The following is a 14,397-nucleotide window of genomic DNA, read 5'->3' as shown; positions in this document are numbered from 1 at the left end:
GAGGGGCAGTGTGGATAGTCAGGGAAAGGACACTTGGAGCTGTAGAAAGTGCTTCAGGTAGTTGTGGTCAAGTGAATCCTGGACCAAAGGACTGGTGGCCAAAGGACTATTTCTTCCTGAAAGAACGAGTGTTTGGAAGGTGCACCAAAACAAGTGAGCTACAAGAGACACAGTAATGTAGACTTTCTTTTATATACCTAATGAATTTGCCTAAGAAATCTAGATATCATCTGAGTTACCTTTGAATCTGTCCACCTATTTGCAGCACTCATCATGAGATGGTGCTTAGAGAGCCTGTTAAATGTCCTTGGATTGTGTTTGCAGTTTCAGCATGCTGGACTTGCCTGAAAGCTGTAGCTTAGTAATTTCAGTCAGACATATTTTGCACAAGTTCAGGACAAGCTTTTCTTCAGAGGAGAATGATTCCACCACATTTTCCCTTCCCATATTCTTGTTCTCTCACTTGGCTCTGCTAGCAGGTCTTCCCCAAAATTTGAAGTAGCATGACACACTGTGATTTCAGATCCCGGCTAGGTACAAAAGCTTTGCTAATGCCATCTCCCAAAAAAACATTTTCTATGACAAGATATTTGCCTTTTATGTATTTATATGCCACCTACCAACATAAAGAATATTATACAAAAAGCTTCAAGCAAGCAAGTCCTGTCACAAAAAGGATTGGATAGTTCCATCCATCCTACAGACAAAACAGAAAAAGAAAGATTTTCACAGTATCACCAAGGTTGGACGAGACCTCAAAGGTCATCAAGTCCAACCTGTCACCACAGACCTCATGACTAGACCATGGCACTAAGTGACACATCCAATCCCCTCTTGAACCCCTCCAGGGATGGTGACTCCACCACCTCCCTGGGCAGCCCATTCCAATGCCGAACAACTCTCTCAGTGAAGAACTTTCTCCTCACCTTGAGCCTAAACTTCCCCTGGTGCAGCTTGAGACTGTGTCCTCTTGTTCTGGTGCTGGTTACTTGAGAGAAGAGACCAACTCCCTCCTGGCTACAACCCCCCTTCAGGTAGTTGTAGAGAGCAATGAGGTCTCCCCTGAGCCTCCTCTTCTCCAGGCTAAACAATCCCAACTCCCTCAGCCTCTCCTCACAGGGCTTGTGCTCAAGGCCTCTCACCAGCCTCATTGCCCTTCTCTGGACACATTCAAGCGTCTCAATGTCCTTAAACTGAGGGGCCCAGAACTGGGCACAGTACTTAAGGTGTGGCCTAACCAGTGCAGAGTACAGGGGTACAATGACTTCCCTGCTCCTGCTGGCCACACTCCTATGTGGTACAATTTATGTTTCATAATGGCATCATAATTTCATAATTATATTTTCAAATTAGTCTATTTTTTTAATGATTTAAAATTAATTAGCAGCAATTCTACCACAACTTCTGAGAATTAGAAAAATCTTCTTTTGTTGCAATGATTTCTTTAGTACTAAGAAGTGAACACCAGACATATCATCTCCTATTCTATAACAGCACCATGAGATGTACCATTCTGTTACACTTTTCTCACCATGGGATGTACCACTCTATTACATTTCCCTCTCCATTTATTAATCAGTATATATGAGTCTTGTGGACTTTGTGAATGATAGAAATGTATAGCACCGTATGTCAGAGTTTTTTCAAAGCTCATAAATGATCAATATATCTTTGAGAGGGAATCTGATTTCTGATACATTTATGTTAATAAGAATGGAAACACGGGCCACTGGAAATTGAGAGATAAATCAATAGAGAGGTTGGACCTTCAAGAAGTTCAGTGTACAATAAAATAGACAGCAAAATATGCTTGCTGCTTGTCTGCAGTGCTTGGAGTGACTACAGCTGACCAACAAGGTAAATCAAATCTGCTGCCAATACATTCTTCTGCTGTCCAGATAAAACAGCGGACTAAGCCGGTGAACTTTCACCCTTCACCCGAGCTCTCTAAGCCAAAGTACAGATTAAAAAAAATCAATAACCCCAATCGATGGGAAAATATTTTTAGTCTCTAACTGAACGATATGTTTTGACAAGGCCAAAGAGGCGCACAAAAGAATGGGGAAAGATACAAGACAGAAAATTAGGATTTTGTTTTATTGGTGGAGGTAGGATCACTATTCATTCCCCCTTCCTACAAATCCCATTGACACTGGCTTAAATTATTTTACAGGAAGGAAATAAAATGAAAGGTTATGAATTCATTAAATTGTCTGATTTACTGTGTATCCTTGTAAGATGTTATCTTTACGGGGTTTTGTTGCCGCTATTGGACACTTAACATTTAGAAGACACTTGAGAATGTATTAACAAGGGAATGGGCACTGTAAGCATTTTGCAAGGGAAAATCAAAAAAAAAAAACCAACATAAATATTAACAACTTGAGCCTTTTCCTCATGTTGCTTTACAGCTCTGAATCCAGTGTACTTAAAATATGAACCATAGGAATACTAGAAGTCCCAAAGCAGCAAGAAGCACGTGGTACAACACTTTCAGGGCATTGTAGAGTTAGTAGAGGCAAGCTGGGATTCACTTACATAGGTGTGAGCAAAGCAGCTCAGCAGCTACAGATACCATAGTGTGTGATGCACTTAGTGCCACCCCAGAGCCCCAGCTGGACAGTGATGCAGTGCTGTACCACAGGCTGGCACACAGGCAAGAAGTGGATAACCAGGACTCTCCTCCACATTAATCCTCTCCGCTCCTGCACATCTTGCAGGATGCAGCCCCTCACTGCCTCACACCAGCCCTGCTGCTGGGGGTGGTGGGGGACTGTGTGACTTGTGCCAGCTGTCTGGTGCAGTTCAAGGCATGATGTGTCACGAATTTCCAATTAATTGCAATTAATAAGGTTTATACAGCACTTGAACATTTCTTTCCCAAAAGGATGTCAGCAAACTTTTACTCATTAACGTGTTATCTAAGTGGTCTTTGTTGTTCTGTTTACAAAACCCACAAGGGGTGATTACAGGCAAAGGAAAGGCAATGTTGAAGGATATGCTCCTCTTCAGAGGACACCATGGGATTTTTTACAAATGATAGGGTTTATGTTGGTTTTGTAGTTAGAGTGATTATTGTTGCCTCTGGTAGGGCCTGCAGTTTGCTAACAGTCCTATGTCACTGGGAACCTCCGGGCTGCAGGAGCACAATGGCCAACGGCAGGCAGGCATGTGGGTGCACTGTGCATAAAAGAGAGCAGCCATGGGGTCTGATCAGCAGTGACAGAGGCACACTCTTTGACACCTGCTTTTCTGGAGTGGTTTCTTATTTCAGAGGATGCCAGCCATAGTGCAGTTTATTAGGGGAGGACACAGCAATGCACAGGGTTGATATTACTGCTTTCTCGTTTCCCTGTGCTCTTGCATCTGTAACTATTTTAGATCAGGCCAGAACTTTGTTTTTGTCACAGGAAAGAGTGCTAATCCAGGCTCTTTATTGCTGAATATTGTCCCATTTTAATCCAGAATATAATGACAATAAAATAAAGAGCCAGCTTTTTAAAATACTTCTCCCTAGTTTATCTGGTCATTATTTTCACGTTCAGCAGGTATTTCACCTTGGTGTTCACTCACTGATTTTCAGAATGAACTATCCTGAAGCTTTCAGGAGTAGTGGAGTAGTATTTACGATGCAAACACCCATCACTGAAATGCTGTAGGTAGCTCTTATCATCTTTGAAAGCTTTCAACATATGCAGAGAAGTATGATGATTGCTAGAATTAATTAGATAAAACAGATGTCAAGCATTTGCCAGGAGTTATTTAAAGAAAATCTATTGTGTACAGATAGCTGATGGTAGGGTTTGAAACATTACTAGCAGCTGAGAAATAGCTATGTGTTTTCCCACTTTGTGGAAAGCACACCTAAAATACATGGAAAAGAACACTTTGGTCACCCATAAAAATGAAAGCAGAATAACATGATGGTGGCCGTATTTTTCTTATTAATGCTTCTGTGAGACCCTTAAAGATGATGGGCTTGCCTGGGTTGTGAGCAGGAGAAGAATTTGACCCCTGGGACAGCTCCTGATACATTCATGGACAAGGTGAGACCTGGGATACGGAGCCCATTTCTCCAGCAGAGGCCTCAGGAAATGAATCTTTCAGAAATGACAGGAAGAATTAGGAGGGTGACTTGGCCCTGGCTCACACACCAGCTCACTAGAAAATCTCTTGCTCTTGTTCTCATGTAGATATACCTATGTTTCCATCATCAGCATCCACCGGCTCTCTGACAGAATGAGTTTGAATGCACTTCTCTCTGCAGCGGCCAATGCACCCTGTGGCCTGTTCAATTCTTTCTGCTTAAATGACTTATGTCCTGGCCTTCATAATTCTGTCAAATAAAATATACAGCCTTCATCTTTGTTATCTTTCATTGTGCCTAAAGAGGTCAGAAGTTCAGAGCAGTTCGTGTAGATAGCCTGGCTGAATGTAAATATGGCCATCAGTTTTGGTGCAAAAAGCCTGCAAGACAAAATTGACAATCTTCTTCCCACAAGTTTTCTGTGTGCAAGCATGAAACTTGCCTTCCACTAGCATTTGTACTGTCATACAGCGTTAATGGAAAGCACAAATACATGAGAATGCAGCCAAAGCCAGCTCACAGAAAGAGTGGATGGATGTTTGTAGGAAATTCAATGCTCCTCTCATCCATCACTATTCACATTCCCTTCCTTGCCTGCAGGTAGTGGCACGGAGACTTATTGGATGGGATTCATCTTACCTAACTTTAGACATATATAGTGTGGATATCTCTATTGCAGTTTGTTGTCTAGACTCTTGTGAAAGTCAATAGAGAGAAGCAGGCAGTTCTAAGCCTAATTCATCTGACCTATTTTAGACACCTTCTTTAAGAAAAGGTGAAGCTTTACCTAAAACTGTCCATCTCTCTCTAGTGACTTAGGGACGATCTAGGCCATTAAATCAGGTGCAGAAAAGTATGCTGTGCTATTTGCATGTGGTGAACCCCACCTCTCGAGCATATGTGATATTTTTTCCACATTCAGATGAGCTTAGTGGGAACTTTATGGGCCCCAAATTACCCAATATCCTCCTGGGCTTTTCCCCCCTCAAAAAAAAAAATATTACTTCTATAAGATGTTTTTAATTTTGGTCTAACCCTCTTGCCCTGGCACAGGCAGAGGCAATTTTTCAGGTGAGGGATCCAGACCAGCCTGTCTGGAAGCCCCAGGACAGAGGGAATGCTGCCTCTCCTCCCACCTGAAATCTCTGTAGCTGCCTTTATCCCTGCTGCTCTCCATGCAATCTTCTACTGTGGTGTGCCTACCCCAGCCAGTCCCAGGGCACCTTTCTGCCTGTGTCTCTCTTCTGCTGAGGATTACGGTGCTTCAGCCCACACACTTCTGCTTAGGCTTTGGGTAATGGCTTTTGCTGTTCCTGCTATCACTATATGAGAGACATTTAATTGTGTCTTCCATTCAGCCTGAATAAAGGGTGAGTAGGACATCTATTTGCTTTGACCAGGTTTGTGATTGATGCAACCCTTAATACTTTCCAGCGTAACACAATCTTCCCTCACCTCCCAAGGATGCTGTGTTGGTAACATGTCCCTGTGTAACTTTTTCAAGGACAGACAGAAAGTGGTATAAAAGGCAAGAGATGGCTGTCGAAATGCCACTGAGCCGCTGCCCCATTGCTGAAGGGTTTACCTCTTTTCAGCCTCTGTCCCACCCTTCGCTGCTGCCCTTGGCGTCAGCAGAAAAGGTGCTGTTTCCTTGCTCAGCAATCGTTTCTAACAGACCACTGGCAACTTCTCTGTGCAGATCTGCCCGCAGTGTCCTAGGGTCATCTTGCCCCCTGGGAAAAAGCCAAGGGAGATGCTTTCTGCCGTTAGGCATATAATGAGCTTTCATTCTTTCAGTTAAAGCTAAGGAAAGTCATCTTCTCAACAGGGCTGTACTGAGCAATCACCCATCACTTGCCTTGACATGGTAAAGTTGTCAGGAATGGTGGGTTTCTCTGCTATATCAGCAAAGTATGCTGGAGACCTTCACCCCAGTCAGACATCATGCCACATGCTGTCCCCCAAGGAGGGCAATGAAAGCAGCCCAACTCAGTAACAAGTCAAACTTGTATTACATTCATGGTGCCATATAAGAGATTTTAGCCATTCTTCAGGTTACTGTAAGTCAGTCTTGGGAAAAATACAGCAGTATGTAAAGAGGTAGGAAAAGAGGAAAAGGAGAGTGAAAGAGACCATGACTGTAGCCATCAGAAGAATAACCACAGGGCTGTGAAGGAGGTTTCTGAGATCAAACCACTTTACTCCCTGTTATGCACCAATCCACCTCTAGGCCCCTCAAAAGAGCATATATAACTTTTTCCCTTTTTATTGATCTCAGTAGAATTGGTTGCCTTCAGGAATTTTCAGCTAAAGACCACCATAGAGTTACAGCAGTTTACACAAGCTGCAGGGTTGTTCTTCTACTACAACTCACAAGTAAGTGTAGTTCATAAACAGCAGTTGAGCAGAGAGGCCACAACTACCGGCAAATGTAGGGATGCTGCAGCAAGGCAAACTGACAACGCAGGCAGAAAGTATTCTACGCTACCAGAGTGCTGCTGGGGCAAAGCATGGCCAGGGCAGAGCATGGCCAGTGCCCTGCAGATGTTGACTGTAATATGGCCAAGATGCCTTGTTCAGACAGTAAGGGAGGCAAAAAGCCTTCCAGGATTTGCACACAGGGATTCAATGGCCTTAACTTTAGCATGGAAGCAACCTCATTACCTTTGTGCAGTCAACAAGCGGTCGCATCAATAGGAACATATCTTCCATAGCCTAAAGTGTCATTAGTCATTCAATAATCAGCAATAGTTAGTAAGTAGGATCAGATGGTTACATACTGTTGTAGTCAGTGCCATTGACTGTGCAGGACGGGACAGAGACAAGCTTCCTTAATACATGTGCTTATTTTCTTGTTAGCCTTTGATTTCTGACAAACATCAATACTAGTGATGATACATGTCTTCTGGTTTTGCTTTGGGATGCACTGCCCAGCACTTTGTTCTCTGAGTGCTGTGCTTTCTCCCAGCCAACAAGCCTTTGCTATGGGGCTGACAACAAAACAACAAAAGACTAGATTCAGACAAATTAGGCTGTTCAGTGCATCATCATCAGAGGTGGGATGAGTGTCTGTCCTCACCTGCCTTCTTCGTGGTCCCTAGCACCTCTATTTTTTTCCTACTTGCTGCCCACTAAGTATTGCAAACACAGGTCTGTACTGCATTATCTGGAGCATTTCTGGACCCCTCCTGAGCACCACTGTCCACAATGAGATGAGAGTAGGAAACACAGAAAAATTTCTTAGTACAAAATATTTCTTTTTTAGTAGGAAATAACATAAGAAATAAGCTAAACATCTTGAAATCTTGTTTAAAATTATCAGAGGAGTTATAGGCTTAAATGGAGTCCTTGAAGGGAAACAGGAAATGTAATAGCAGTGATAGACCCAAGGGCGATGAAGTTTTGAAACTTAGAGCATAACTGTAAAACTATCAATCCTGGGATATAGAAAGATAATTTAGATACTGTGGAGCCTCATAGTGGCTTTCTGCTGTTTCTGTCATGATTTTCTGCCATGTTATTTTCTGTCAAACCTTACAATATTTCTGTTATGACTAACCCATTTGTTTCCCCAAAAACTTATCTTTGAAAATTATACACAAGGTCAGAGTTATACAACTGAACACTCCATTTATTATCAGGAACAAGAAAATCTATCTGGGCCACATCACCAGTTGAAGCTGTCCAACAAACAGGATGAAATAGGTTGCAGGAAGAGCAGCTGAGTGGTAAAGACAGGCACTACAGGTGACAGGACAAGACTGATAGGAGAAAAATCAGCAAAACTATAAGCAGGAGAAAATATATCATTGGCAAGTAAACCAAATCAATGATAGACCAGTCAGCCTCACCTTCATCCCTGGAAAGGTGATGGAGCAACTTATCCTCAGCACTGTCTCTAGGCATGTCAAAGATAAGGTTATTGGGAGCAGTCAACAAGGTTTTACCAAGGAGAAGTCACATTTAACCAACCCAGTAGCCTTTTATAAGGACATAACCAGGTGGATAGATGATGGTAGAGCAGTATATGTGGTTTGATTTCAGAAATGCATGGGCAAGTGCAAGTGTCAGGAGGACAGAGGCAGGTTTTTCTCAGTGATGTCAAATGATAGGAAAAGGGGCAATGGCTGCAAGCTGGAGCATAGGAGGCTCCATGTGAACACAAGGAAAAACTTTTTCACTGTAAGGGTGACAGAACACTGGAACAGGCTGCCCAGAGAGGTTGTGGATTTTGCTTCTCTGGAGACATTCAAAACCTGCCTAGATGAGTTCCTGTGTGATTTGCTCTAGATGATCCTGCTCTGGCAGGGGTGTTGGACTAGATGATCTTTTGAGGTTCCTTCTGACCCCTAACATTCTGTGACTCTGTAATGTCTTCTCAGAGCAAGGTGGGTAAATGCACTGAAGTCATTTGACAAAGGATCTATCTGGCAAATCACTTTATTCATAAAATTATCTGACTGAAATCCTGTAAAACCAGAATTTACTACAATACATAACCATTTTTTAAGTGACAGTGGTAAAATTCTGCCTATCTAGGAAATACTTCCATTCCAAAAATGTGCCAGTACCATAGACTGCAATCTTTATTTTTGGTGCTTTCCTGCAAGATTGTGCTGTAGCATGACCAAAGCAAGCTGAACCCCTTGCTACAGCTTGTCACAACATAGAGCTTAGCCCTGAAACCAAGCCATGAGATAGCCTCACTGAAGTTGACCAGAATCACAGCAGTGAAATATCTACCATTCCTGCAGGTCATAAGTTCTGCTTTGTGATGAGCTCTGATGCCATACCAGTGGGGTACTTACAATGAGGGCTAAAACCCAAAAATATTGGTTCCTTGTAAAAGTCACAGTGGTGAAAATGTGATAAAGGGCATGCTTCATGGCTTGATGAAGTGATGTGATGCACTATGAAACTCATCTCAGCCGAGGGTCTGTCTTCAGAAGGGGTGTAATTGGTAAATTACATGCCAATTGTATTTATTAAATATGTCAGCTACTCTGGAATCCCCAGGCCAGTGCTGAGGACTGGTGGTGTTCTTGCTGCACCTCTCACATTCCTTATGCTGAGTTAGGGTTTGCCATTTGGTGCGCATGGCAGCTCAGAGAAATGCATCTCCAATTCTTGCTTCCAAAGGGATAGGGGAACTGGAAGGAAAGCAGCGATGAGAAACCACACACATAGGAGGCAGGGTTCCATGAAACATCAGTGTAGGGCACAGTGAGCTACTTGCCAAGGACAAACTGAGAAAGTCATGACCCAGTGCCCAAGGAAAAGAGAATCACACAGAATCACAGAATATCTGGTTGGAAGAGACCTTCAAGGTTATCCAATTCAACCTTTGATTCATCACTGAAGGGTCAACCTTACATCATGTCCCTAAGCACCAGTTCCATCTGGCTCTTAAATATCTCCAGGGATGGTGACTCCCCTACTGCCCTGGGCAGACCATTCCAATGTTTAACAGCCCTTTCAGTGAAAAAATATTTCCTAATATGTATCCTAAACCTCCCCTGGCACAGCTTGAAACCATTTCCTCTGGTCCTGTCACTTGCCACTAAACAGAGAGGCCCAAGGGGCTGGAAGTCTTCTGGAGCTGTTGGTTAGGTTTGTTGAATGGTCTGAAACTCCAAAGCCATTATTGATAGTGTAGTGCTATCAGTGTTGGCACATAGCAAGCACACAGACAAAGTGGGAGATCCAGCCATCTTGCAGCATATTCAGAAATAAGAACTGTGCTGTTGGGAGATTTCTTCACCTTGTGCTGACAGAGAGGCTGAGGGAGCTGGGGTTGCTTAGCCTGGAGAAAAGGAGGATCAGGAGAGACCTTATTGCTCTCTACAACTACCTGAAGGGAGGTTGTAGACAGGCAGGGGTTGGTCTCTTCTCCCAGGCAACCAGCACCAGAACAAGAGGACACAGTCTCAAGCTGCAGCAGGGGAAGTTTAGAGTGGATGTTAGGACAAAATTCTTCATGGAAAGAGTGATTGCCCATTGGAATGGGCTGCCTGCGGAGGTGGTGGAGTTGCCATCATTGGGGGTGTTTAGGAGGAGACTTGATGAGGTGCTTGGTGCCATGGTTTAGTTGATTAGATGGTGTTGGATGATGGGTTGGATGAGATGATCTTGAAGGTCTCTTCCAACCTGGTCTGGTCTGGTCTGGTCTGGTCTATTCTATTCTATTCTATTCTATTCTATTCTATTCTATTCACATGATAAAAGGTACACTGAAGTCCAGCAGAGACTTAATGCTGATCTCAGTGTGCTCTGGATCAAATTTTAACATCCTGGTTCCTAATTGACAGCTATCACATTCCTTTCCACACCAAACATACCCCAACATCACCCCATCCTGCCTGCACCATCCCGACGGACCTTGCAGCCCTGGGGCTATGGGGCTTCTCCCCTGCCTGCTGCAGGTACCATGCATTTCCTTGCACAGTTTGAAACATCAGCACATCAACCAGAAAAAAAGGAAGGGGAAAAAAAAAAAGAAACAAGCAACACACAAAACAGCAGAGCTTGGAAATAGCTTTCTGCAAATTTAAGACTACTGAGAGATTTTGTTGTTGTTGTTGTCAAAAAAAAAAAAAAAAAAAAAAGAGAGAGAGAAAGAGAAATCAAGTGAAAGAAAAAGAAGCCTGAGACTTACCTTGCATTTAGACCTGGATTATGGTTTGTGCTGCTTTTCCTCTCCATTCTCCTGCACACATATGGTGGCGGGGAGGGGGTGGAAGGGAGAGAAAATAAGAGCTATAAGAAGTGTAATTGATGGCAAAGAGGTCCAAATGTGTGCACCAGATCCAGACACTCTCCAAAATGTAATCCTTGTTTGTCTATATGATGGGAATAATAGCTTTCCTCACAGGGGTACTGGGAAGATCAATAAATAGTTAATGTTGGTCTAGGGAAATGCACGATGCCTGCAGTGTAAATCAGAAGTACCCCATTGAAATGCATGTAGTTACATATGGATAGAGCCAATGTAAAAATGAGCAGATGCAATTTCCTAAAACATTTTCTCCTGTGTGGGGGGCAGAGAGTGAACTTTAGACAAGATTCTTTGCTGGTGTAAATCTGCATCATTTCATTAACACCACTGGAAATATATCCGTTTAAACAAGGGCAAGCTCCAGCCCCTGATATCTGCCTTAGCCACGCCTGTAGCTTTCCCTTTGCACAGCCTCCCAATTCAGCCTTGAAAAATCTACATTTTAGAGTTCCCAGTATCTCATCAGTGTTGTATTCTCAACGAATCAGAAAAGGGAACACAAATGTGAGGGTGAGTTTTCAAACGTTCATACATTTTTCAACTCTCATGCTCACAAGGTCTCATACTAAGGATTGAAAAATTATCTTGGAGAAAACACCAGCTCCCTACCCCAAGACCAGCCTCTTCATAGCAAAGTATGTGCAGCTTTGTGCAGATATCTCTCACCATCTCTCAGAAGTACAATGTTGCTGTATATCAGTTCATAATATAAGAGAATAATATATCAATTTATGTGGCACAATAAATTGTAGTCAAGAAATCAAATGCGAAGAGATGCTAATTAAGCTTGAGTGGCTGTGAGGGGTGCTCAGTGGAGATGAGGTGTGAAGGTAGTGCCTCCTTCGGAACCAGCCAGCAGGGCCAAATCTGTGTACACCCTTGGATACTCAGAGAGGCAAGACAGGGCCCACAAAAGGCATTTTTGCCACAAGCTGGCCAGTCTCTAAGGATAAAGGAGCAAAAAAATCCGGCCAATTCAAGCTGAGACAAAGGAGTGCTGTAAAAGAGGGATAAGGACTTCAATAACATCCACAGATCTTCTAAGGGAAGAGAGAATTGATATCCAATGGGCTTCTCCTTGTCCCCTTTTGAGCAGGAATTTTCCTGTATGTCTTCCCTCAGGGGGTGGCAAATGCACACCTGAGTGCAGAGATGCAGATTTGAGATGTGATCTCCTGAAAGGAGAGCAAGGCTGTGTACTTTGCTTGCAAGCTGTAGGCTGCAGGCTGCTGTTTGTGTCTCCAGCTCAGGCATGTACCCTCTGACAGAAGGCTGGGAAGAAGGTACCAAATAATTTAGAAGTGTTTTTCACAAAAGTTGTCTGCAATGAAACCTCTATCAGTCTTATGCATGAAAATGTGAGATTACATTTATGGTGGTCAGCCCCTTACCTGTTAATGTCCTTTATGTCTTACCATGCCACTGTGTTCTCTCTGACCAAATGTCACTGCTGCTCTAGCAGCGTGAGGCATGAGGCGGATGAAGAAGCATGAGAAAGTGAACACAAGCTCACCTAAGGAGGCCCAACCAGAGCAAAGCATCAGCATCTCCCCACACTGTTGTTGGTCCTGGAGCCAGGGTGAGGCAGTCCATGGGACATGGCTTTCCAGCTGTGAAAGAGTGTGGCCACCAACAGCAAAAGTTCCCCACCATCATGGCTGAGACGGAGCTTAGAGGCACTATCTCAGAGGCCAGGCAAAACGAGCAGCCTCTCACATACTCGGTGCTTGCTTCCCTGTAGAGAGCGATAAGCCAGATTGCTTTTCTTGCAATGTGGACATTTGTCTACATCCTACTGAGAGCTATCCTGAAACAGCACTAATTTCATGTGAGGCTGTGAACCACCATGAACCAGGAACAGCTTTTGGTCACTGCTGACCTGGGCTTCATTAGGACTGGCAACTAGGAGGTGGAAAGCAGTCTGTGTACCTTCTCTGATTCAAATCTTTGAAGCTATCCAGTTCCCCACGGGGCTCTGAGGTTGATAAAGTGTGTGTCTATTAAAACATGCAGAGGTTTGTGCTCACACGATGAGTGTGCAGTGGGAAAGTGTGCCTTTGCTTGACTGACTGAAAAGAGGAAATTTCACTAACCCAGCCGAAATCAAGGAATCGCAGTTAGAAGCGGTGTTTACATGCACATCAAACACTTGTTAATGATAGGGAAAAGATCTGAAGGGAAGCAGCAGAGGGTTTTAGCTAAGATGAATCGGTCGAATGGGCAGGGACCTGCCAGCTTTCCTGGAGGAAAAGGAGACAGGAGGCAGAGAGTGGGAGTGGAGATGTACATACCAGGTAGGGAGAGGAAGAAAAGCCTGGCACATTCACCAGTAGCAAATTGAGCTCCCGCAAGGTCTAATTCCTGCTTCACCACAGACTGCTAACACAGCTTGGATAAAAAGGGAAAAAGGGAGGAAAAAAAAATCTATGCAGGAGGCTGCAAGAGCACATAGAGTCTGTTCTGAGCTCCTTCCACAGGCAGACAGAAATCAATAAATCAATAGGAAATGTTCGCTGGCTGTAAAATGGGTAGAGAAGCCAGTGTCAAGCTGCTTTAAGATGGATGGACAGTAGGTTTGCAGTTTGCAGAAAGGCTAGAGGTGACTATCACCTTGAGATGGGATCAGCGGCCAGCAGCCCAGCAAGGCTTTGAACCTCGAGTTTATGATTAAGGGCTGGGGCATGGATTGAAATACTCCTGTGTCCCCTGAACAGCTTTCCCTGGGCTTTGCTGGCTCTCCTCCTCAGCGGCACTGGTGAGCTGGCAGCCGGGGCCCGGCAGCTGTGGCGCTGGCCCTGCTGTGCCACTTCATTGAAGTCGAGGCTACAGAAGACTGAATAAAAATTGACTAGATGCCTGGTGGTAGTGTGGATTGATTGAAGACGGGCAGGGGTTTTCTACCCCACAGTTGGATTTTTTCCTTTCTATGAAGGATTTGACATAATGCAGACAACAATTCCTATTCAGAGTATCGCACCTTCATTCTCTCCTTAATGAGACAAGCACAGGGACATGAAGCGGTGCCAAAGATGCTTAGGAAAAGCTGGCATGAGTGGCATCCTTCTTTTCTTTTAAAGGTGAAATATTTGCAAGGGGTGAGACAGCTGTACTTGCAGCAGGCTTGCTGTGTGTCTCCATGTGCCCATTCAGGTCTGGAGAGTGGCCGCTCTTCAATGGGTACTTTTCAAATGCAGAGATGATTTTCACTGTTGTGTGGCTCCTGCAGAGACAGACAAGCAATCTAGCTTCAGGCTTCCTCACTTCCACAGCCTCCCCTCCAGGACTTGCATTTCTTTCAGTCTCTATGAACTGCTGCTTATCCTGTTCTTTGAGGATAGAAGGGCTCTCTTAACCTCTTGTAACCGAGACTCTGTCTCAAAGCCTTCAGAAGCAATAGATTTGGGGCCAGCTTCTTTCTCTCACCAAATAAGACTGCTTACAAGGCTATCATTGCTGCACACGAACAGGCACTACTATTGCTTATGTACTGGTCTGCTTAAAGACGTGCCTGCTGCCAGATTGCCACAGGGATGCC

This window comes from Melanerpes formicivorus, unplaced genomic scaffold, assembly GCF_026170545.1.
Source record: "Melanerpes formicivorus ecotype bairdi unplaced genomic scaffold, bMelFor1.0.p_v2 SCAF_10, whole genome shotgun sequence".
NCBI classification, from domain to species: domain Eukaryota; kingdom Metazoa; phylum Chordata; class Aves; order Piciformes; family Picidae; genus Melanerpes; species Melanerpes formicivorus.
This window is presented reverse-complemented; position numbering follows the sequence as displayed.